Source organism: Salmo salar, chromosome 15 (genome assembly GCF_965601325.2).
Source record: "Salmo salar chromosome 15, fSalSal1, whole genome shotgun sequence".
NCBI lineage: Eukaryota > Metazoa > Chordata > Actinopteri > Salmoniformes > Salmonidae > Salmo > Salmo salar.
This window is the reverse complement of record NC_138305.1, coordinates 42,351,413-42,378,404: the sequence shown is the minus strand read 5'-3', so window position 1 is coordinate 42,378,404 and position 26,992 is coordinate 42,351,413. Positions and strand designations below refer to the sequence as shown.

At 42.9% G+C, this 26,992-nt stretch overlaps 1 protein-coding gene across 1 annotated transcript in view; it reads right to left on the bottom strand.

Moving 5' to 3' along the window:
• Positions 1 to 26,992, bottom strand: part of LOC106571376 (mannosyl-oligosaccharide 1,2-alpha-mannosidase IA) — a 169,635-nt gene that overhangs the window by 128,892 nt on the left and 13,751 nt on the right. The window lies entirely within an intron of this gene.

Sequence of the window (26,992 nt, the reverse complement as noted above, 5' to 3'; positions counted from 1 at the left end):
TGGGAGGATTAGGCTGTAAGGGAGAAAAGAGAGAAATATGCTGCCATTCTCTCCAGTTGATACAGAGAGACAGATTGAAGCTGAAATCCCCCTCGAGCAAAAGATGAGACCAGACAGAGATTAAAATAGTGTTTTCTCCAGGAATCTCAGCCGCTCAGATCCACATAGGGAGATGGGATCAACTCCACGCTGTCTATTGAAAATCACTAGCAAAACCATCTAAGTGGATGAGGGTTGCCACTATATCCCTGTTATCCCCACATCCTATGAGACAAATCTTTAGAGAATCAAGGGACAGAAACAATACAGTCCCTCTTAAGCGGAGCAGTGGGCCATGAGATATTACTCATTGGTTTACAGATCAGTATTTTCTGGAGAGTTTCGTGAGATCGACACTTCTTTCTGCAATACTTAATCAAGCGATGAAAAACAAGAACACCAAACACAACGGCAAAAGTGTTTATTAATGATGTCTGCTCTTCCTGCAATGTGAACACCATAGCAACCACTGCGTTCTCTCTCGGTTACCTCCGGCATTTCTAATGATGAGATGATAATTGAGTGTTAAAAGTAAATTGTTCATGCCAGATAGAAGACATGGATTAGGAGGACCTACCCTTCACAGTCACAATAGTTTAGCTTAAGTGTGAGTCTGTGTTTGGCTCAGTCCATCATGGAAAGTCCACTGCATAGGGGCTCATAGTGTTGTTTATGGAAAGGCACCTCTCACCCCTTTCCCCCTTGATAAAATGTACTCAGCTCCACTAAGCCTGGGCCTAAACAAAGAGCCCCAGAATACCTTCTCATCCCTCTGTTTGAGGGCCCGCCTGTAGAGAACACTGGTAGGAAGTCATTTACAGCACAGCGTGGACTCCCCATACCAGCCAGTAGTCTCCTTCGGAAATTAGATTAGTTTATCGACTCCCACATAGAGAGGAAGAGAGAGAGATCTTGGCTCAATGAGTCCGGGGTTTAATTTACCCCAAACCTCTGGGCTCCACTCCCTCGTAGCCTCTCGGCGCTCACACCTTACTCTTAGACAACAGTGGTCCTGCTGAGGGGACGCCAGCTACAAGCCAGCGGTTCAGTTGGTTGGTGTAGCTAGGCGACTGGGAGCCAGAGCCATTTGTCAGAACCACTGAATTAGAAGCTGTGGAGAGATGGGAGGCATTGAACACAGGGCTGTATTGATTCTCATTCAGTTGTGCTAAGATTTGTTTGCAATAGAAAGCAGCAGGCTGTTCTGGTGGACTATTCCCTAATGGGAAAGGTTTTGTTCACTGTGGGTTACCTGTCTCCACCCAGACAGCTCTATATTCAGCCTCCTGCACAAAGCCTCGTCTTCCCGCAGCGTGGTCTGACTGGAGGCACAGGAACCAGCACAGTCAAGAGAGAGTTCTGCTGCTGCTCAGAAGGAGCGCCAGCCTCCCTGATTTACAAGGCTGTAATTGCTTTTCCAGTCAGGGTTTAATGCAAGCGTTTGAGTCAAAATGTAATCTCGTCATTCGTGGCTCTCTCGTGCTCTCTGCATGCTGTCTGACTCTGTTGGCGGGCGGATCAGTGGCAGAAGCTCTCCCATTGTTTACCGCCGGCATTGTCTAGTCCAAAGACGTCACGGCAACACTGGAATGAGGTGACAGCCCAGATGTGATTACCGCAGTGACAGCGGGTGCTTGGGGGGGGGTTGGAGTTGAGGGAGAACATGTATCTTCTGCCGTGAGAAACAATCACAAACTCAGTGCAGCAGAGATCATGCTGGGATATCACTAGGGCTCTCCGATATGGCATCTACAGGTGCCCTGGGGGTGCAGAGTAGGGGATGGGCACGGTTAGTAAAATATTTCAATATCCAAATGGACGTTAGTATTCAAAAACGTGTGTGAGTGTATTTTTTCTTTGGACCTATTTTATCAATGAAAAAGCATTTGTCTAATTCAATTCAATGATCCTTGTGACATAGTTACATGAAAGGTGTGTTGCACTACTGCTGAACATTTAGCCCTCCAGTCAGCCCTGCCAACAAACAGTACGCCATTTCCCCCCCTTCAAATAGCTATTACAGGCACATATCAAGAGGACCTGATACAGATCAATGCCAAACTCGGACCAGAAAAAGGTTTTGTAACTTAAATCAAAATTCTGCTTCACTGTTGCCGTTAGCCAAAAACCACCGGAGAAAAGCAGCCTGCCCGCTGTTGTGCTGCCCTCGGCATTTGCGTCAATCTGATTGGTCAAGAGAGTCGAGAGCAATTCGTTAGATTCTTTTCAATTTCGACTAACCGGATATCCCTAAAAAAGTCAGGACATTATTTGAATAGTGAAATCATTTCAAAATGCCCACCCCTATTGCAGAGCTTTGTAACTTTGTCGTCAGGTAACACACACCTGTGCTCAAAGACAGGGCTCTGAGGAGATAGGAGACAGAGAGACTCCTGGATGGCAGTGTTTGGTCTCACAGATCAGAGGGTGTTTACGCAGCAGAGACAACTCTTTGACCTGCTGAGCCAGGCTAGATCTACGCAGGAGAGTCAGTCAGAAGGGACCTGAAAGTGGAGCTGGGAATAGTGTGCTTTTCTGTGTGTTAAGAGGATTAACCTCCCTCAGTGTGTTGTCCTTCTAAGACTGTAGGGAGGGGGGCAGAGCAGATCAAGGGCAGATGTCTATTGATTCATAAACAGCCCTAAGGGAGTGCTTTATTTTCTATAGGCCTACATACTGTAGGGTTGGTTGGAGAGTCAAGGGGGTCATGTGAGGACAAAACAGGGATGGGGCAGAGTGAAACTCCCAACAGAACCACAAAGTCTGTGAATCACATGAGTCATAAATGGCTATTCAAAAGGCAAAGGAATCAAAGGGCTAGGCCTAATCATTAAAAACTAGTCCTGCCTTCATGTCGTTTCCATCCCCTAGCAGCCTGTCCTCCATGTTCCTCTCATCGTTTCCCTGCCTATTTGCTCTGCTGACCAGCCTGAAACATTCAGCTAGTTTGGGGAACCTGGGAAATAATCATCTGTTTGCCAAATTTCCATTTCCCTTATTCCCTGCTGTCAGACCCCCCCCCCCACTCATCCCATATTGAGGACTCTCAGAGCAGTGTGTGAAGGAAAGCAGAACTATGATGTGGAGAACGAACAAATAGAACAGGCTTGGAAGCTCTAACTCTGGCAATTTGACTGGTAAACTCACGGGTACACACGCAATGGCTGCCTGGTATTGTGATGCAATAATTTCCATTGTATTCTGGAATGTTCTATCAACTGATAGTCCCAGTCGGTATTAGATAGAACGTCGCGGCCAAGGCCTGTGGGGAAAACAACCTGTGGTTACCCCATTGGCTCACAGCAAATACTTGGCCTTTTTCAAACACAATTTTCTTGTTGTCTGCTTGCTTTAGTAAATTACAAAACTACATTTAAAAAAGTACAACGTCTAAACATTACTTTTCAACATTGCCTGCTCCTGAGTGTTCTCACTACTTAGAAAAACGTAACATTGCAGGGCTTCCCCTCATGCCCCTTTTCATGATGGTGCTAGCAGCCATGTGAGTAAGCGAGTGCTAGCTAGTTTTTAAAATGGAGGTCAATAGGAAAGAGTTTTATCACCAATTTCTGGGCGTGGTCGAGGGGAATTTCTTAGTATTACGTGAATATCGACTCGGGGTATGCTGGATTGCCATGGTAATGTAGAACATTGATTCAAATGATGTGGCTCATGAAATGAAATGTATTTTTTGTAATGTCAGTTGAGTTCAAGCAACAAATCAGAGCATATATTGATGGGTACACTTCCTGCTTTTACTTCCTGGCATGAGTTCAGGTTAAAAATATACAGGAGGATTCTAATACCCCATAACTCTTTGCGCCACTATTCAACAAGTGACCAGCTTCCGCATTTGGAATAACTGGGAGTGAATGGTAGCAGCACAGAAAGTTTGCCATCAAAGTGAAAAATCAAACACAATTGTAGTGAATTTCAGATAACTATTCAGCGAACACATAGCATAACTGCTTTACTGTCATTCTATTAATTTAGACGTTTTGAAAATAATCTACAGCCACTCTATTCATTCTATTTCTATAGTGTAGGAGCTCTGTGCCTTGGATGTTTCTGGAGGAGACGAGAGCCAGATAGACAGAACAGAACACAGGGCTCAGGACAAGCAGCTGTAGGACAGGCGAGTTGGAGAAGATCCTCTTAGCAGAGCTTTTTGCCTGACTGAAGCTAATATGAACTATTGGAGGTGACAAATGTAGACCTTTGTTTCTATAACTACTTGAATACAACATGGAAGCCAATATAGTCAGTCCAGAGAGTGCTGCTGATAGGCGATATAGCTAATGGGAGTACGGCACAAAGAACTGCTTGCTTGAGAGCACTGGACATGTAGCCTATTCTTTGATCATTAAAAGTGCATATGATGAAATCACTGCCATCATTATGTAAATGCAGCCAAGCATAGAAATCTAAATCATCGGCACCATGACTGTGCCTGGCTATTTTCTCTGGAGGATCAGGTTAGTGAAACTTTAAAGGGAGAAAAGTCTCACCGCTGTCTCATGATGGATCTGCACTTCTGCAGCACGTCCTAAAATCTATTTTCCTCATCGCAAGCATCTCATGCACATTCAGTACCTTATCCTCTCTGCCCGGCACGAATCGCCTATTCCCACAAGGAGCCTAACAGGACCAACTACGCTCAGCATCACTAATTCATAATATTCCCACCAGCCCCTGACAACTTCACAGGGAGCCATGCCATATGTGGCCCACAACCACAGGGAGCCATGCCGTATGTGGCCCACAACCACAGGGAGCCATGCCGTATGTGGCCCACAACCACAGGGAGCCATGCCGTATGTGGCCCACAACCACAGGGAGCCATGCCGTATGTGGCCCACAACCACAGGGAGCCATGCCGTATGTGGCCCACAACCACAGGGAGCCATGCCATATGTGGCCCACAACTACAAGGAGTCCCAACTACACAGTGTATGATGTTAGGAGCTGCTGGGAATTGAATTGTTGTAGAGAATAGCATTTGCATAGCCTAGCACCACTCCTCATTAAATCCATTCTTTGTTTGCGCACCTTGCACAGGTAGATAAACACCTTTAAAACAAAATGCCACATTTCCATCAATGTCCTTATCATCCGTAATAAGACTATAAGACTAGGTGAATGAATAGCACTCACAAAGAGAGCTATCTTGGCCGCAACATTGGGCTAGTGAGTGAGAGAGACAAGCAGAAGAAGCAACAGCTCCTGATAGTCAGCTATGCTCTTACTGCAGTTAAAGCCAGTCTGCAGGAGCAAAAGTCTTCAGCAACATACAATAACAATATCTGTGTCATTGTTTTCACTCTGGGGTCTAGTAAACAAGACTGCAGCCTCTTGTCAGGATCATCATGTATCCCAGTTAGCCAGGTTGTACAGCCTTCCAGAGTCTTCACCAGATTAGAAGGCAGTAAGCTCTTCATCCCATTCCTCAATCAATTCCCAGCATGGCACTGCTTCTGCTGCCTCCCTCCTGCTCCACACACAGGCCACACTAGCCACACAATCGGTTTACTTCATGAAGAGTAGGCACTTTCACTGCTCTGTGTGTGTGTGTTGTATATGCTACATTATGCAAGCTGTAATGTGAGAGAGTCCCTGCGTGAACATGTTTTTCCCTTGACACATATTCAAGCACAGACTGATTCAAGGCTGTTACGGAACAACAGATGCGGGCTAATTGAAGGAAACATAATCTAATTGTGGAAGAATTCATCAAACCCAGAACAGAAAGTGTCCCCCAGGCCAGTCCAGGTAGGTACTGTAGGAGAGTCTCAGAGAAGCCCCCAGATGAAGCATGGTGTCCCAATGGAGATGGATTCACACCATTTACATTTTAGTCATTTAGCAGACGCTCTTATCCAGAGCGACTTACAGTAGTGAATGCATACATTTCATTTCATGCATTTAAAAAATAAATAAAACATTTGTACTGGCCCACCGTGGAAATCGAACCCACAACCCTGGCGTTGCACACAACATGCTGGCGTTGCAAACACCATGCTCTACCAACTGAGCCACAGGGAAGGCAACACCAGTGCGGTGGATCAGAATGGTACAGGTATCCTTTTGATGTAATTATACCTGCTATTCCCCTCTATTTTATTGCATTCCTGTTTCATTGCTGTGTGTGTTGGGCAATTCCACGGTCAAGGAACGGCGCCGAGACTCTGTTGCCAAACAAAAAACATTAATTTTAAAGTTTGACAAACCATACAACTCTATGCACAAGGACTACTTTAAACAATTTACACTGAAAATGTTACAAAAACACTGGAAGAACTGTGCAGATGCAAAGTTTGGCAATATACATTTGCATATTTGAGTATTATTCTACACACTGGCTATTATTTTAAAATGGGCTCTGCCTTCAAACAAGACCAAATTTGGTTGGTCCGGACCAAATCTGAACCAATCATAGACATCTATGTTCCACAAGTTTGGACCTCAAAATACAGCACAGTAGAGCTCAGTACAGTACAATAGAGTTCAATACAGTATATTAAGGTACAGTAGAGTACATTATAGAGTACTCAACTCTAGTGGGCTCTACTGTGTACTGTACTATCCTTTACTGTACGAGTGTTTTCCACTAGCGCCGGCTGTCGGCTATACGACTAATCTTCAGCTGGGTATGTTTTCCACTTAAATTAACTAGGCTACTTTTCAATTTGCCAGTCAGAAAAGAATCTGCTGAGCCCTCTTCCGCTAGAATGAATGATATGCATCTTCTAGCATCTATTGATAGGACAGTCGCCTGTCAGTCACAAAGTGAGCGATGACAGGGAAACACTGCTGGTTTGACAGTCTGCTGTCTGTCCCGTCTCTTGGTGCCTGGGTGTGGTGTGTTGTGTGAACTGGTTGCAGTCAAATGTATTTGCGCTGAGGGAGAGAGAATGAATGTGCATGTCCCTATATAATCTGGTAATGACGGGTTGAAATCCACCTATTGTGTCTAGCACATTCATTTATTTTCTTTCGCATGCAGGGTCTGACATTAAGGGGCCAGTAAAAACGTGTCAGTCGGGCCTGTGGATCTCATACTTTTCACCGCATTTTTGCATTCCAGTTCAAGATTTACCTGCTCTGTTGCAGTCTACCATTGAAAACCAGTGAAGACTAAACGTGCACATTTCATGCTATTTGTATTTGAGCAATACTTCTCGAGCACTCATCTCGAGCATTACATGAGCTGATGCCGTCACACAGCACACGCGAGCTGTCCAGAGCAAAAAGAAGCGCCCATCAATCTACTCGCTGAGCTCATTTATTTTAGGTAAAGTGATTTGCAAATGTAAACGTTCAATAGTGAACATACTAGCAATATGCTGGCTATGGTTTATAGTCTGCACAAAGAAAGCTACAAAAAGACACCTAGAATTCATCTTGGCCAGTCTACTGTAGCCATGTCGATATCTCTTTGGGAACGTCTGTCTTAAAGGGGCAGCGTCCTAGTTTCTAATCTTCTCAAAAAACGACATAAAAATGAATGCAATTGTTACAAGCAAAATATAGAATAGAGAATGATTTGCATTGCTAAATTATATTACACGGGCATTGTTTTAAGATGGTCATACCAAGGATTATTTAGCTATTTGATTTCGAATTATAGGAACCCTTTAGGTATAAAAGCTTGACTAGTTTAGAAAAGGTGTCGATCTGACTGAATAAAGTATCTCATATATCCTTGCCATTCATAAATCATACAATGTAGTTATATGTCCATGGTATCGCATCGGGACAAGTAAACTAAAGATTTCGTTTGTATTTTCGATATGAAGTCCATCAAGACTTGCCAGACAGTGATGTTAAAGTGAGTGATTTGTCAGTAGCCTACTGAATTGCATCATTAAGAGAGTTGTTCATTTGGCTTCCTTACTTGCACAATGGTAGGCTTTTCAGTGAATGTCAGCAGATAAATGATATAACATTCGACGAAGATGGTGAATCCCCCTCACTGAAGGAACGGGTTGACTAGTGGAGATAGAGCCTCACTCTTGTCCAAAATAAGATAAAAGAAAACAGATTGAATTGTTTTAAAAGCTAATGATATAGTATTTTCAAATGGATTCCTATAGGTCTACTGATTTAATCAAAGTGTAGACAATGGAGTAATCAACTGTTGCTTTTTTTGTAAAAAAAAAGCCCATGTTTAACACCTGCTTCATTCATCAATCATACCTGTATTGCAGATAGCTGAGAAAATGCCTCTTAAAAGGAAATTTGAAGAACATGGAAGACTGAAGACTCTCACAGGATTCTTTAAAGGCTCAGTCCAATCAAAATTAAGTTTTGTCTGTGTTTTATATCATATTGTACAACAGCTGATGAAAGTGTGAACAAATTTAAATCAGTGATATTTCCTACCAGCAACTCTCTAGCATTAGAATGTACCAGAGTCCACCAAACTAGAGCTTGTTTGGCAAAAATGTCATTGTACGCTGCTGTACTAAACCCTACTGTACAGTACTGAACTATACTCTACTTTCTTTACTGTGCAGTGACGTCCAAACTTGTGAACCCAACAGTGGTGTGAGACTACTATGATTTCTCTTTGTAGACGATTTGGTAACATAATTGAGTTTTAATCACTAAATAATTGAGAAACAAAATTGATATCAGTAAAAACCTTAACTAATTGATAGGTCTACCTTTACTTCTGTGAACTTTCATTATCCTCCCTCCTCACGAGGGAGAGAAATTAAGGAACATGGCAATGTTTCTTAAACTTACAAAAGTCCGAATTATTTTCTCCAAAACTACTATAAATAGAAGTATTGATATTAGTTGGCAGGGGTCTTTACTTCAACATCATTGTTTTGATGTATTTTTAATAACTTTTAAAGACTTTCTGGTAGATGCTTTCTAAGACTCCTTTTCCATCTGTTTGACTAGAAATCAAAGCCTTTGCTTATTCCAATTTTTTTGAGTGGAAATGGTTAAAATGTATACGTGCCTTAATTAAAAAAATATATAAATTTGACACCCAATTTGATATGCTCCTATGAACTTCATGTTGGTGCTCATTGGTCCTTTAACACTGAAATGACCTGTTCTCTCTCTGTTCTACATCCATCATCTCTTCATAGCCCGCCAACACTACTGACCCACAGCAAGACAGCAGAACACACTGAAGGAATAAAACAGGAAAAACAACAAAAAAGCCCTTTGTAGAACATGACAAATGATAAATACAGCACACATATACACCACACATCCATTTATTATTCTGCAGAGTAGCACAAACTCTCTCTACTGGCCACTGGAGAAAAACAAACGTGCGAGAGAGCGAGGTGGAGGGATGTGTACACAACATATTACAGTTATCCCTCATGCATCGCCTGTCACACTGGTCTGGGTGGCGACTCCCTGATGCACCCGCATCGACAAGCAAATAAGACACTGAGGCCTACTGTTGGTGGGAAAGAAAAACACAGCCCGAAAAACGTAATTTGGTATTTTATTAGGATCCCCATTAGCTGTTGCAAAAGCAGCAGCTACTCTTCCTGGGGTCCACACGAAACATATTACAGAATGACATACAGTGAGGGAAAAAAGTATTTGATCCCCTGCTGATTTTGTACGTTTGCCCACTGACAAAGAAATGATCAGTCTATAATTTTAATGGTAGGTTTATTTGAACAGTGAGAGACAGAATAACAACAAAAAAATCCAGAAAAACACGTCAAAAATGTTATAAATTGATTTGCATTTTAATGAGGGAAATAAGTATTTGACACCTCTGCAAAACATGACTTAGTACTTGGTGGCAAAACCCTTGTTGGCAATCACAGAGGTCAGACATTTCTTGTAGTTGGCCAAAAGGTTTGCGCACATCTCAGGAGGGATTTTGTCCCACTCCTTTTTGCAGATCTTCTCCAAGTCATTAAGGTTTTGAGGCTGATGTTTGGCAACTCGAACCTTCAGCTCCCTCCACAGATTTTCTATGGGATTAAGGTCTGAAGACTGGCTAGGCCACTCCAGGACCTTAATGTGCTTCTTCTTGAGCCACTCCTTTGTTGCCTTGGCTGTGTGTTTTGGGTCATTGTCATGCTGGAATACCTATCCACGACGCATTTTCAATGCCCTGGCTGAGGGAAGGAGGTTCTCACCCAAGATTTGACGGTACATGGCCCCGTCCATCATCCCTTTGATGCGGTGAAGTTGTCCTGTCCCCTTAGCAGAAAAACAACCCCAAAGCATAATGTTTCCACCTCCATGTTTGACGGTGGGGATGGTGTTCGTGGGGTCATAGGCAGCATTCCTCCTCCTCCAAACACGACGAGTTGAGATGATGCCAAAGAGCTCCATTTTGGTCTCATCTGACCACAACACTTTCACTCTGTTGTCCTCTGCCAATGAACATCTGAATGATTCAAACTTCAGACGGACATATATATGTGCTTTCTTGAGCAGGGGGACCTTGCGGGCGCTGCAGGATTTCAGTCCTTCACGGCATAGTGTGTTACCAATTGTTATCTTGGTGACTATGGTCCCAGCTGCCAACTGTTGTCACCTTCTCACCATGCTGCTTGGCGATGGTCTTGTAGCCCATTCCAGTCTTGTGTAGGTCTACAATCTTGTCCCTGACATCCTTGGAGTGCTCTTTGGTCTTGGCCATGGTGGAGAGTTTGGAATCTGATTGATTGCTTCTGTGGACAGGTGTCTTTTATACAGGTAACAAACTGAGATTAGGAGCACTCCCTTTACGAGTGTGCTCCTAATCTCAGCTCCCTGGGAGCCAGAAATCTTTCTGATTGAGAGGGGGTCAAATACTTATTTCCCTCATTAAAATGCAAATCAATTTATAACATTTTTGACATGCGTTTTTCTGGTTTATTTTGTTGTTATTCTGTCTCTCACTGTTCAAATAAACCTACCTGTAATACAGAACATCATTAGACAAGAACAGCTCAAGGACAGAACTACATTCATTTTTAAAAAGGCACACGTAGCCTACATATCAATGCATACACACAAACTATCTAGGTCAAATAGGGGAGAGACGTTGTGCCGCGAGGTGTTGCTTTATCTGTTTTTTTAAACCAGGTTTGCTGTTTATTTGAGCAATATGAGATGGAAGGACGTTCCATGCAATAAGGGCTCTATATAATACTATACATTTTCTTGAATTTGTTCTGGATTTGGGGACTATGAAAAGACCCCTGCTGGCATGTCTGGTGGGATAAGTGTGTATGTCAGAGCTGTGTGTAAATTGACTATGCAAACAATTTGGGATTTTCAACACATTGTTTCTTATAAAAAGAAGAAGTGATGCAGTCATTCTCTCCTCAAATCTTAGCCAAGAGAGACTAGCATGCATAGTATTTATATCAGCCCTCTGATTACAATGAAGAGCAAAACGTGCCGCTCTGTTCTGGGCCAGCTACAGCTTAACTAGGTCTTTCCCTGCAGCACTGGACCACACGACTGGACAATAATCAAGATTAGACAAAACTAGAGCCTGCAGAACTTGCTTTTTCGAGTGTGGTGTCAAAAAAAAGCAGAGCATATCTTCATTACGGCTAGACCTCTCCCCATCTTTGCAACCATTGAATCTATATACACTGCTCAAAAAAATGAAGGGAACACTAAAATAACACATCCTAGATCTGAATGAATGAAATAATCTTATTAAATACTTTTTTCTTTACATAGTTGAATGTGCTGACAACAAAATCACACAAAAGGAATCAATGGAAATCCAATTTATCAACCCATGGAGGTCTGGATTTGGAGTCACACTCAAAATTAAAGTGGAAAACCACACTACAGGCTGATCCAACTTTGATGTAATGTCCTTAAAACAAGTCAAAATGAGGCTCAGTAGTGTGTGTGGCCTCCACGTGCCTGTATGACCTCCCTACAACGTCTGGGCATGCTCCTGATGAGGTGGCGGATAGTCTCCTGAGGGATCTCCTACCAGACCTGGACTAAAGCATCCGCCAACTCCTGGACAGTCTGTGGTGCAACGTGGCGTTGGTGGATGGAGCGAGACATGATGTCCCAGATGTGCTCAATTGGATTCAGGTCTGGGGAACGGGAGGGCCAGTCCATAGCATCAATGCCTTCCTCTTGCAGGAACTGCTGACACACTCCAGCCACATGAGGTCTAGCATTGTCTTGCATTAGGAGGAACCCAGGGCCAACCGCAACAGCATATGGTCTCACAAGGGGTCTGAGGATCTCATCTCGGTACCTAATGGCAGTCAGGCTACCTCTGGCGAGCAAATGGAGGGCTGTGCGGCCCCCCAAAGAAATGCCACCCCACACCATGACTGACCCACCGCCAAACCGGTCATGCTGGAGGATGTTGCAGGCAGCAGAATGTTCTCCACGGCATCTCCAGACTCTGTCACGTCTGTCACATGTGCTCAGTGTGAACCTGCTTTCATCTGTGAAGAGCACAGGGCGCCAGTGGCGAATTTGCCAATCTTGGTGTTCTCTGGCAAATGCCAAACGTCCTGCACGGTGTTGGGCTGTAAGCACAACCCCCACCTGTGGACGTCGGGCCCTCATACCACCCTCATGGAGTCTATTTCTGACCGTTTGAGCAGACACATGCACATTTGTGGCCTGCTGGAGGTCATTTTGCAGGGCTCTGGCAGTGCTTCTCCTGCTCCTCCTTGCACAAAGGCGGAGGTAGCGGTCCTGCTGCTGGGTTGTTGCCCTCCTACGGCCTCCTCCACATCTCCTGATGTACTGGCCTATCTCCTGGTAGCGCCTCCATGCTCTGGACACTACGCTGACCGACACAGCAAACCTTCTTGCCACAGCTCGCATTGATGTGCCATCCTGGATGAGCTGCACTACCTGAGCCACTTGTGTGGGTTGTAGACTCCGTCTCATGCTACCACTAGAGTGAAAGCACTGCCAGCATTCAAAAGTGACCAAAACATCAGCCAGGAAGCATAGGAGCTGAGAAGTGGTCGGTGGTCCCCACCTGCAGAACCACTCCTTTATTGGGGGTGTCTTGCTAATTGCCTATAATTTCCACCTGTTGTCTATTCCATTTGCACAACAGCATGTGAAATGTATTGTTAATCAGTGTTGCTTCCTAAGTGGACAGTTTGATTTCACAGAAGTGTGATTGACTTGGAGTTACATTGTGTTGTTTAAGTGTTCCCTTTATTTTTTTGAGCAGTGTATAAACTCCAGTCGGCCTTTTCAAAATCAGCTATGAAAACCAGGCCTGGTGTCCCCAATATTTCATAGTATTCTATTGTTTCCAGTACTGGTCTTATATTATCTCCAATGTATCATCCATGTAAAAAACCTGTCTGACTAGGATGAATATCCGACAATACTTTTTTAATTCCATGCGGCAAGCATTTTGCTAGGATTTTTGCATCACAACACTGAAATGTAAGAGGTCTCCAATTTTTTCAATGGACTGGATCTTTATATATATATATATACACACACACACCACTTGGGTCCTGTTTCAGTAATAATGATATCAGACCTTCTTGTTGCATGTCTGATAATCTACCATTTATATAGGAGTGGTTAAAACACGCTAATAATGGTCCTTTGAGTATATAAAAAAAAGTTTTGTATACTTCCATTGGTATGCCATCCAGCCCTAGAGTTTTCCCATCCTTAAAGGCCCCAATTGCATCAAGCAGTTCCCCCTCTGTAATTTGGCCTTCACATGAGTCTTTCTGTACAGATGTTAATTTTACATTATTATTAGGGAAGAAATCCATACAATTACTTTCAGTTAGTGGAGATGGAAGAGACTGAAACGAAAACATATTCCTCTTTCAAAATATCATTTGGTGAATCATGCGTGACTCCATCATTTGAAACAAGTTTTTGGTAGCATTTCTAAATTGAAGATTGAAAAATAATTTGGTGCATTTTTCCCCATATTCCATCCAGTTCACTTTATTTTTATAATATACTACACTGGATCTTTCTTGAATAAGTTCCTCCATTTGTTTCTGTTTTTCCTCTAACTTAATCTGTGCCTCTATGGTAGTTTTTATTGCTATCTAGCTGTACTGTTAGTCCTTCAATTTACTTTGTTAATATGGACTCTTGATCTAAATTGCTTTTATTTTATAGATGAGTACTGAATTGCATGGCCTCTAAAGGCACACTTAAGTGTCCCATACAATAAGGGGATCTGCTGTACCTATGTTATGTCTGAAAAAGTCAGTTATAAATTCTTCTGTCCTAGTTCTAAACAATTTATCATCTAGTAGGCTTTGATAACATTTCCAATATCCTCGCCCACGTGGAAATTCTGTAAGAGTAATATATATGCCAATTATGTGATGATCCGACCGCATTCTGTCCCCTATCAACACTTTTGAAACTTTTGGTGCCAGAGAGAATGGCTTAAGAAAGTAGTCAAGACGACTAGCTTGATTAAGCCTCCGCCATGTATATCTCACTAGGTCAGGATATTTAAGCCTCCACCATGTATATCTCACTAGGTCAGGGTATTTAAGTCTCCATATATCCACTAATTCCAAAATATCCATGACATTCATGATTTCCTTAAGTGCCTGAGGGTGATAGTTTGTAGTGTGATTTCCTTTCCGGTCCATAGAGATATTTAAGACCGTATTAAAATCTCCCACCATAATAATAGAGTCTAGTGTTGCTTGTAGAGTTGATCAATTCTTATATATATTTTCAAAGAAGCTTGGATCATCATTATTCGGACCGTATAGGTTAATAAGCCATATCTGTTTATTGTCCAATAACATATTTAAAATAATCCATCTGCCTTGAAAATCTGTTTGGACAATTTGCACATTTGGATCAAAATTACTGTTAATTAAAACCATCACCCCTTTTGAATTTCTTTGCCTATGGGAGAAACATATTTCACCCCCCAGTTCTTTTTCCACAAAACTTCATCTAAAATTGTTGGATGGGTTTCCTGTAAACAATAGATATTATATTCCTTCTCTTTTAGCCAGGTAAATGCTGATCGTCTTTTGTTATTATCTGCTAGGCCATTACAATTGTAACTTGCTATACTTATTTCACCACTTACCATAATGAGACAACTTTAAATTCTATTTATGAAAATATGTTTGTAAACGTACCATTAAAAAGTAACATGATGACTGAGTGTACCATGATATTTGCATTGCTACTAAGTAAACCTCCAATTGGTCCCTTCTCTTCCACCCGCTAAAAGCCTTCCTCATCCCTAGTTGGGTTGTCATCCCAATGCCCGGCAGACCACCCCCGATCCCCCGTATCCCATAGCCCTGAACAGACTGGGATCCATCCTTCCAAAAGAGCACACAGTGCCATTTACCGAATTGAAGTAAATCAATTGCCAAATGCATTTCCATCGCCCTCACCTCGATTTATATTATATATAGCTGTGGATCATCCTCGATTGTCCCTAACATCTTTTACTCCTTCGCAACAGTTGTGGCATACACACATACACCCACACACACTCAACCCTTTCCCCCACACAACCATAAGCTCACATTCTCAACAGTTGCACCATCCCAGAGCCCAACTCAAGAAAGGTCTTAATTTACAAATGCACTTACAGTTGCAGCTGTATTAGAAGGCCTGCAAGACCGCGCAAAAAAATGGGCAGAAATTGAGAGATTTTGTTAACCATTGTCACATCCTAGATGATGGAGGTCAAATGTGCACCTTTTCCTTGAAACACCCACAATACGGTTACCCGTATTGACCATATTCCCAAGCATCTCCATGCAGTCAGTCTTTTGATTTTGTGCCACCAGGGCCACAATAATACACCCCCTCTCTGAATGTCCGAGTGTGACCCCCTTCCCCATGGGTTACTGCAGCTAGTGTTGCCAGCACTGCCACTGCCTGGGTGGGGACACCCCACCGGAATCCCTACCGGCTAGGTACAAGGTCGTCATGGTTCTCATTAGCAGCTTTGAGAATTTCCTTGTGTAGTATGCTCTCCTTTTAGGGGGCTTTGGCTTTGCAGGACCAACCCTGCCAAGCAGGCTCAGAATCTTGAGGGGGCAGTGCTGCTCTTGGTCTCTGACCGCATTTTGGCTGCATAGAGACCGCTTACAGCAGGCCCATAAAACAGTTAGGGACTTCTCCTTAGTATCTGGGTCATTCAGGTGGGTGTCTAGGGTATAGGGTTGTGGACCGTAACATTCAATTAGGATCATAAATAAATAATTAGATATAATTTATAAAAAAAAAAAAAAAATGTTCCCCATGATAGGACAATAAATAAATGAAATGTATAATTTATTTTAAAACTGTTCCACCATGATAGGACAAAAAATAAATAAATAAATAAAGCCGTATAATTCATTATAAAAGTATATCCATCATCTGAACAACATTGAAAGCCCTCTCATACCCCGGCTCACAGCAATACATTGGTTCTGGGATATGCAACCATTTCATTACTCACTCACTCAACTTTCCCAAACATAACAAATAAAATAAAAAGATAACACACCCACCATCCACACATACTGCGCCTTCTGTTTACTTAGTTTTTATCTTCACCATGTTGAATTAGTGCTTGTGTGTTCCAATTAGTTATATGTAAAGATATATACAAAAGCAAAAAAAAAATCCATAACTGGGATAGAATTGTGTTTCATTATTTTCCTCATCTATGAGAACTTTGTAATTTTAAAAATAACTGTCACAGGGGTCGTGGAATTGAGACCAAGACGCAGCGTGGATAGTGCTCATTCTTAATCTTTAATGAAGACACTTTAACCAAAAAAACAACAAAACGACCAACAACAGTCCCGTCAGGTACAACGACTAAAACGGAAAACAACTACCCACAAACCCCAAAGGAAAACAGGCTGCCTAAGTATGGCTTCCAATCAGAGACAACGAAAGACACCTGCCTCTGATTGGAAACCATACCCGGCCAAACATGGAAAAACAACACATCGAAATAGAAACTAGAACACTCCCCAGGAAGTTAGCCAAACTCCCCTTATGCTGCCTCTTCACCTCCTCAATTGGAGGATACAACGCCTCATAATACCGTCGTTCCCGCTTCGCTTCTTCCAGTTCCTCCTTCGGGCGCTGGTACTCCCCAGCCTGGCCCCAGGGTCCCTTTCCATCTAGGATTTCTTCCCACGTCCATGACTCCAGGTACCTCCTCTCACGCTGCTTGGTCCTTTTATGGTGGGTAGTTCTGTCACAGGGGTCGTGGAATGGAGACCAAGACACAGCGTGGATAGTGCTCATTCTTAATTCTTTAATGAAGATACTTTAGCCAAAAAACAACAAAAAAACGACCAACAACAGTCCCGTCAGGTACACTTAGACTAAACGGAAAAAACTACCCACAAACCCCAAAGGAAAATAGGCTGCCTAAGTATGGCTTCCAATCAGAGACAACGAAAGACACCTGCCTCTGATTGGAAACCATACCCAGCCAAACATGGAAAAACAACGCATAGAAATAGAAAACTAGAACACTCCCACATAGAAACAACCAAAAAAGAACACAAAAAAAACACACAAAACAACCCCCTGCTACGCCCTGACCATTTTACTATGGCAAATGACCTCTTTACCTTGTCAGGACGTGACAATAACCATGGAGTAACCTTTGTGTCTCTGAACAACTGGTTATCAATATATAGTTTATCAACGACGAGAGCTACTCGTTTCCCTTTTAATCTATTTTCTTTGAAAATTGGATACAGAACTTCTGCAACGCCGTTCTGCAATTTCCTTCGGAAACTGATCATTCATGCCAATTTTGGTCCATGCTTCGAAGTACGGTAATGGAATATTTAGAATTTTTTTGTCACGAAATGCGCCATGCTCGTCACCCTTCTTTACCCTTTCGGATAGTGTCTTGAACGCACTAACAAAACACCGCTATTTGGATATAACAATGGATTATTTGGGACCAAACCAACATTTGTTATTGAAGTAGAAGTCCTGGGAGTGCATTCTGACGAAGAACAGCAAAGGTAATAACATTTTTCTTATAGTAAATCTGACTTTGGTGAGTGCTAAACTTGCTGGGTGTCTAAATAGCTTGCCCTGTGATGCCGGGCTATCTACTTAGAATATTGCAAAATGTGCTTTCACCGAAAAGCTATTTTAAAATCGGACATATCGAGTGCATAGAGAAGTTCTGTATCTATAATTCTTAAAATAATTGTTATGCTTTTTGTGAACGTTTATCGTGAGTAATTTAGTAAAATTTTTTGTAAATTCACCGGAAGTTTGCGGGGGGTATGCTAGTTCTGAACGTCACATGCTAATGTAAAAAGCTGGTTTTTGATATAAATATGAACTTGATTGAACAAAACATGCATGTATTGTATAACATAATGTCCTAGGTGTGTCATCTGATGAAGATCATCAAAGGTTAGTGCTGCATATTCTAGTTTCTGGGCAGTAGTAATAACCAGATGAAATCGGGTACGTTTTTTATCCGGCCGTGTAAATACTGCCCCCTACCCCCAACAGGTTAAGATTTGTTTTGTGTTATTATCCAGATTGAAGGTTATCACCCACCAGATTGTGAAGTGCTAATATTTTAGTCTTACTTACCGATATTGAATATTATGTTATCTTGAGGTGCTCTACATAACTTCGTTCAGTCCGCCATCTTAACTTTTTCTTATCTTTTACTTTAGTGTATTTGGTAAGTATTTTCTTAACTCTTCTTGAACTGCACTGTTGGTTAAGGGCTTGTAAGTAAGCATTTCACGGTAAGGTCTACACTTGTTGTATTCGGCGCATGTGACAAATAAAGTTTGATTTGATGGTTTAGCACAAACACTTAGATACATCTTTAAGTTGTACCTAAGAAAGTAAAATAAAGTTTTGTATTTACTGTCATATATATAGAGGATATGGTTGCTTTTTGGTGGATATCCTGTAAAACCACAAATCATTTTTTGTTAAATTTTGTAAATGTTAATATTTTGTTAAGAAATCAATTGAATGTTTTTGTTAATCCTTTGGAGCACAATGTGTGTAGAAAAAGGTATGTTTTTCATTCCACCTCTAAAAAACAATATTATATCGGAAGATATGTAGGTACTCTGTGACTTTTGCCTCCCTAAAATCGGTATCGGACCCAAATATCCCATATCGGTCTGGCTATAATTATTTGTGGTGTGAAGGGGAGAGGAGGAGGGAGGGAACCTCTTTAGACTACATGCTAACAGGGGTGGTAATTACAGTGTTCTATGTAACAGATTGAGCCTTGCTGCTTTTGATGTGACCTAGAAAGTAGAGGAAGATCCATTGTGCTGAAAGAGTCGCCGCTGTGTTTACAGTAAATTCAAGAACGTTCAGAGAGAGCGGAACACTGAAAGATGGGAAAACAACCAGTCCACTATAACTAACAGTAACGCCTACTCTAATTTACGGAGGTAGTGAACAAAGCCTTACAGGTGTAGGACATCAACACACCTGACCTGCAGAAAACCAACACACCTCGCACACCTGTACATCAGCTCAGTGTTGAGTACACATGTCTGTGTGTTTTCAGTGACTGCGTCTGTGTGTGTACACTCATCCTCTTAGATCTATCCGCTGCCTTCGACACCATCAGATCCTCCTGTCCACCCTCTCAGGGCTGGGCGTATCAGGCTCTACACACTCTGGGGTTGCATCCTACCTGACAGGTCACTCCTACCAGAAGATGTGGAGAGGATCTGTGTCTGCACCACATCACTACTAGTGTCCCCCAGGGTTCGGTTCTAGGCCCTCATCTCTTTATACACCAAGTCACTTGGCTCTGTCATATCCTCACATCCTCTCCTATCATTGCTATGCGGATGACACTCAACTACTTTTCTTCCCTCTGGCTTCCAGTCGAAGCTCGCATCCACTACAAGACCATGGTACTTGCCTAAAGAGTACAGCAACAGGAAGTGCCCCTCCCTACCATTAAGCTATGGCTCAAACCCTATACTTCGTTCTTCCACCTCTGGTCTCTTGGCCCTCCCACCACGACGGGAGGGCAGCTCCCGCTCAGCCCAGTCAAAGCTCTTCTCTGTCCTAGCACCCCAATGGTGGAACCAGCTTCTCCCTGAAGCTAGAACCTGCCCATCTTCCGAAAACATCCGAAACCCTACCTCTTCAAAGAGTATCTTAAATAAGAGACTATGCATCTAGTCCATAAAAGGGCTAGAGGCCTAACCATTAAGAAAATCAATTAGAAAATGTTATGCGAGGGTAACAGCAGTCACCGGAGAGACCTCTCTTTGATCTGTTCTCCACTGTCAACCAGATTACCATTGTAAATAAGCTCCAACCAATGACGCAATCTGGCATCAGCCCATCAGGACAATTCAGTGTCCAACACAAAGAGACTAAAACGCTCCGTACTGTTTCCTTCGATGTGGGACGAAATGAGAGGTTTGTACAGTGGTAGAGAGCTAATTAGAACACAAATATTTTTTTTAATCAGCTCCTCGTTTTGTGCAAATGAAAACCAGAGGGATTTCCAAAGGGACTGGCTGGCAGGAGGCTCTGTAAGGAGCTCTAATTAGCTCTCTCTCTCAGCCTTCCTCTGTGGTTGTGCTGCTCAGCTCGCTCTAAGAGCTCTGAGCACAGACCGTCTCATACACACAGTCCATCCCAGGTCCAACTCTGCAGAGGAATGCTACTGTAGCAGTTCCGTTCAAAGGAAGAAGTCAGAGGCTATTCGTAGCCAGGTATTTACAAGAATGTAGGCTAGTCCACCCATTTCACAAAGAAAAGCATCACTCTTTGTCTACGCAGGTGTCTGTCTGTGTGTCATACATAATACTGAGAAACTGAGAAAACCTCCACAATATGTACAGTAAGGGCCTATTGGATTTCCTCCTCCTTACAATGAGGTGTGACATCACAGCAAGCTCAGTCTTGTCATTATTACAGCTCTCTCACTAACCCACTATCAGAAATCAATGCAAAGGACAGTGGGAGGATGATATCCTTTATCTAACATGTTTACTACCTTTACCACCCTTAAAATGTTCCATTACAATGAGAACAGAGGGGGGCAGTAACCTACATTATCTCCCAGCACAGATCAAATACCTGTCCTATATTATCCACAGCACTGATCAAATAGGCTGTCTCATCTGACTGACAAAGAGATGGGGAACCAGACTCTGGTACTCAGAGTCTGTGTTTTAGTTAGATTTCGGGGTGAAAAGGAAATTTTTATTGTTCGCCATAATCGAAGGTAGACATGGACACAAAGCTAAAGAAAAGTTGTCTAGGGTTTCACTTCAATAGATTGTGAAATGATTGAAGTGGCATACAAGCTTATCAATGGCTGACATCAATGGCAGTGGAGTAGACCCAATGCAGCACAATGAGCCACTGTATCCATTTCAGCATTCCCCACGGATGTAGCCACTGTTACGGCGGCTTGTCATTACGCCAACATGGACACTGGAGAGGCAAGCAATGAGACCTCCTTCCTTCCTTCCTTCCTTCCTTCCTTCCTTCCTTCCTTCCTTCCTTCCTTCCTTCCTTCCTTCCTTCCTTCCTTCCTTCCTTCCTTCCTTCCTTCCTTCCTTCCTCATACAGATGATGGCAAATCATTGACTGCTGTGCAAAGATCTGCGAGTTAATTACCCTGTTTGCGTCCTATTGAGTAATCTGTAACTGGAGGCATGTAGTGCTGAAGTCCCCAGGGAGAACTGGCAAATTACAGGACAACAAATCCAGTAGTGAAACAGAAGCTGAAATGAAATCTTCCCTGGTGGGTCTCCAGGGAAACTAACAGGTGTAGCTCAGCGGGGGTATTGATGGTTGAAGGGTGGGTGGAACACTTGGTACTGGAGATAAAGTGGGTCTTTGGCACAAGACGGCCAACCAGCACACGCATCCACGTACACACACACACACACTGCACATCTGCTGCCAATGTGGCCTCCCTTGGGACATCATGGGCACACAGCTGAAAGTGGGAGGCAGAGTTGGGTTACGGATGTTTGCCGTGCGGTCTGAAAGAAAGCAGAGGGGTGGCTGCATGCCAGTGGGGTAAATTGGCTGTGGTCGATGATGGCATCTTTCACACATGGAAAAGTCCTGGACGGGCTGTATTGAGTTACTCAGGTGCACACCTAGTCAGATGCCATCTGCACACTAACACCATAACTTTGTTTTCTCTCACCATCATAAATAAACATTTATCACCATTTACATAATGCACTTAACAGTGGTAATAATGCTCCCGTCTAAGCCTTTGTAATACAATTCAAAATATTGGGTATTTTTACTCCTCCAAAACAATTATTTTCAATGTTGTGATATTGAGCAATCACCCAAATAAGATACAAAACTGCATCTGCATAAATGTCAGGGCCAACTAATATCTCTGATTCCCCTACTCCAAATTACAGTAGCTCTCGTACCTCAAAAGTATCACAGAAAAATTATACAGTTAACATATACGATGATCGACAAGACACTTCAAATACAATGGTTTCCTGTTATGAGGAAATATGTTTTTACTCAAGTCTAAGAAGATTAGCAAAACAGTGTGCGGCTTAACCCAGGAAACATAATGAAAAATGTATGGCGTTTGAAACCTGCGATGCCTCCAGGCATGTAACGCTGATACGTATGCAATGATATGCAATGATGTAAGGTAAAGCTTTCTCGCGCACCTGCCGCTGCCACATGAGGCAGACACACACTTTCCCAAGCTCAGGGATGCGAACAAATGTTCTCCCCCAAAAACATAGCAAACGACATCATCTGTTTCAGTAGCAATAGTTAGCTAGCTAACTATCTAGCTAGGTGTCATCATCTAAAATATCCCTCATTTATAAAAACAGTTTTAGTATTTGGTCGGACCCAGTCCGGTCAAGCTCACTAGCCAGATTACATTTTTTATTTTCTTTAATTTAACCTTTATTTAACTAGGTAAGTCAAATTCTTATATACAACGACGGCCTACAGGGGAACAGTCTTGTTGTTCAGGGGCCTTGTTCAGCGGCAGAACGACAGATTTTTAGGAAAACAAGTGGCTGCCTAGCTAATACATAGTCACATGGATTCCTAAATCATTGCTAAGAATATTAAAAATAATTGCAGTTTCTTGTTTTTGTTTTCAGGCTGTTTGCAATGGTGCTAGCTAGGTACCAAGCTAAAGCTAGCTAGCCCAGAAGTTTCTAATAACATGTGTATCAAAGACACAAACCGAAGTCAACGTAGTAGGGAGACAGCCTTCCTCCAGTTTCCAAACTGCCATCAATGTAGACAAAATGCTTGATTATTATTCCGTATTTTGACTAGCTAGGATGAATCAGGAGCAACTTCTTGGATGTGGCTGGCTGGCAGGCAGAAGCAGCAGGATCACCATCCTTTCTCCCCTGCCTCTGGGATGGTTGCATGTCGAGGAGAATGTTGGACTACCTAGCTAACATTTATGATCCTGCTTGTTTGATCCTGATCTTATTTCAAATGCTCCCACAGACGTTTTTCCCAGTCGGTCTAACAAATAATGGCTTATTAACAATGTAGTATTGTAAACACATTGTGGCCGGTGTGCGCTTGTTTGCAGACCTTTTATTTTACAGCTTTGACAGTGCATAGTGGTGGCAACCACCCTCTTAAACCGGAAGCCAGCTGCACCAATGAGTCGGAGGAAACATGGGTCAGAGGAAACACGCCACTCCTTGTAGCACCCAGCCTGCCACAAGGAGTCGCTAGAGCGCAGTGAGCCAAGTAAAGACCCCCCAGCCAATCCCTCCCCTAATCCGGACGACACTGGACCAATTGTGCGACGCCCTATGGGACTCCCGATGATGGCCGGTTATGATACAGCCCTGTGTCTGTAGTGACGCCTCTGGACCGTGGCGCCACTCGGGACGCCGACATATCTTTTTTGTCATGCAAAGACCCAAACAGCGTTCGATATTCAGGCAACTAGGATATTACAATAACTTATTTTTAAGGCATCAAGGTGCATTCATTGTTGCTTCTGTTTATGCGCCATTAAGTCCCACTTCCGTAAAGTGACACCTTTTCTGGCGTGACCAAACGTGGTGCAAATCTGTGAGCTTCTCCTCCCTGGCATCTCAATAGCTTTTCAGTAAATCTCAGGCTTCTCCCAACCTGCTTTACATGAGACGAATTGGTCAGGAAATCAATGAACCATTGTTCCTTTAAGTGTGATCTGTCTCTGTGAAATGTGGCCTGGGAGATGCTTGAGACCAGCTAGGCGAAGAGGAATCATTGGGCCACTATGATTGACTGACAGATCAAGTATTCACCTTCGCCGACCATTATTCCACAACAGGTAAACCACACTGATGATTGTCTGCCCTCAGCAGGTATTAAAGCCACTGTGAACACAGCTTTCAGAAGGTCATGGACACTTTTCTTTTGACAGTTGCTTTGAGGATAAGAGTCATCCAGTTCTCATCTGCAGAGCAGACTGCATTGTTGTAGCAAATAATTCATTTCTCTTAATAGTTTGACTCATTACACCCATTACCTCATGCAGCTGTAGCCAGTGACCTGAGGGTGTGGATATCACTGCAATATGTTGTCTTGTCACCCTCAAAGCAGAGCAGCAACAATGTCGTGTGTAGGCTTAAAGCATTTGCTATGAAGATGAAAATCTATCTTGCTTATCTCACACATCCTGTGATCACTACAAAAATCGAGGGTAAAGAATCACAGGGGTAAATCCATTAGACCCACAACAGTGTGATAGGTAGATAGCCTAGTTAACTGTGTTAAACAACCCTACAGAGGAACACCATATTAAACAAATCAATAGAAACTAATTGTGTACAGGGAAAGATGAAATTGAAAAGGAAAATCCATACTCGCACTTCAGTAAGCTCCTATTATTAATTGGGTAAAACAGCCGCTGGAGTATAGATATTGGCAACATAAACATGCTATCGAACTAAAAGTATTATCTGAGTGTCCTGGCAAAAACCATTAGTAATGTGGCAGAGAAATTTGAACTGAAAGGTGTTACTTACACACATCTTTAAAACGAGGTCCGGAAAGGACTATAATTGAAGAGGGAGTGTTCTGTTCAAACTCAGCGGACACATTTATTTGTTGGCTTGACCTTTTTATTCACTATTGGAAAAAGGCTCAAGGCAAACTAATGAAGACCTTGTGATAGGCAAATTGATTTTCTTCCCTCCTCCCCTCCATATGGAAGCAGTTAAGCCAAGCCATCAATCATTTGTTTAACAGGCTAGAGATCACAATTAAAAACCAGAGGTCCAACTATTCAAATCTGTTGGCACGTAAGAGAGGTTTGTTGAAGGAATAGTCACAGCACAGCACTGTCTGCGAAGGTGATCCATTCTGCACTGTCAGATCTGATGGGATCGATCCAAAAGTCTTACTGCAAGGTCCTCAAAGAACACAAATGTGGTGTTTGAGTTTTGCTTCAGCGAACCCTCACATAAGCTATATAGCCTAGGTCTTGCTCACATGGGCAACTCCTTCCACGCGCGATATAACATTTCTCGGGCACTATGACTGGCCGCTCTGCCATGTTCCACCTTTAGCCCTCCAGTGTAACGGTTTAGGTGCAAGAGGTCAACCTGGAACAGCTCCTAGGGACCATTAATCATATGATGCTAGGGTGTGTTTAATATTGATGTGTCCAATCAGTGCCTCACACAGGGGAGGGGCAAGTAATCAATAGGGTCCATGCTCTACAGCACATACTGTAGGTGTCAGCATTGATTTGCCTGCTTGATGACCTCACTAGGCCGACATTATGACTCCCAAACAGAGGGGTTAATGCATGGATGTCGAGGATCTAGGATTGTACCTTAGCACTGGCGGTATCTATGGACATTAGAGAGTGAGCCAACATCCTGGTCTAACAGAAGAGACACAGTGCCATGGATCTTCCTTAACCACCTAAATAGTTAAAAGTTTCCATTTGTAACCAATAGTGTGCAGTAGCTCAGTCCTTTTCCCTAGACTTCAGAACAGAGTGCTCTCCTCTCCTTTTGGCTGCTTGTTTCCTCAGCCAGTCTTTGAGATTCCATCCACGAGGCCTTTGGTTCTCCTCTGTCTACGTGAGAGTGCTGCCAGCCTCCTGCTGTATACCTCTCTCCACTCTTTTATAGCAAGAATAAAAATTAAATGTTCATTCTGAGCATAAAAAGGTAGCAGGGCGGTGATGAAAAATAAAAATAGACAGATGCTCAAGGGCTTCAATTACTGCCTTTATGGTGCCGCGGGTCAACAGGGGGCCTTTGGCACAGGCCTGGCTCAGGTCAGCCCAGTCCAGCTGAGTTTGAATGAGGCCAGGGCTTGACTCTGGTCCGGGCTGTGGTCTGACATGAGAAGGTGAGATTGTATGGGGTCAGGGGGACAGGAACGAAGGAAGAGCTTTGACAGATAAAGCAGGCACCTAGAGGGTTAGGGCCTGGCAGAGAGAGAACTTCACCGCAGCCCTGCCCTCGCTCTCTCTTCTCTCCTCTGTGCTACCTATCTCCTTTATTTACAATTAGAAAAATAAGAGGATGCTGACTGAAATATTTAGTGTGTTGCCTCTGCTTTCCTTTTCCAGTAAATTAAATGTGGTGTGTTGTGCCACGTACACTGCCAAAACCAACCTGGTCAGGGTCCATAAAGGTCCTTAAAAACACACAAAAAACACTATTCATTCAATCTGAGACACAAAAGAGTGGATACTGCGAAATAGAAGCAACTCTGTAAAGAGCCAACAGTTGGACAGCATGGGCCCGCTCTGTCAATAACACATTTGTTGTCCACTTGACTTTACAAAGAGCATCAATCCAAACCCCTAACAACATTCTCAGCTGTAAGCGGTGTTGTCCAAAGCAACACTAAATGGCCCAGAGGCAGAACTGCACGTTGCTTGGCACATTGGATTTAAGACATCATTTCACAAAACAGGACCTCTCAAAATGAAACAGCCATAATTCAGATATGCCTGGTTACTTAAATCCCCAAAGATAAACAGTCTGGAAGAGGAAAAACGCTGTGAGCTTGTCCTTTA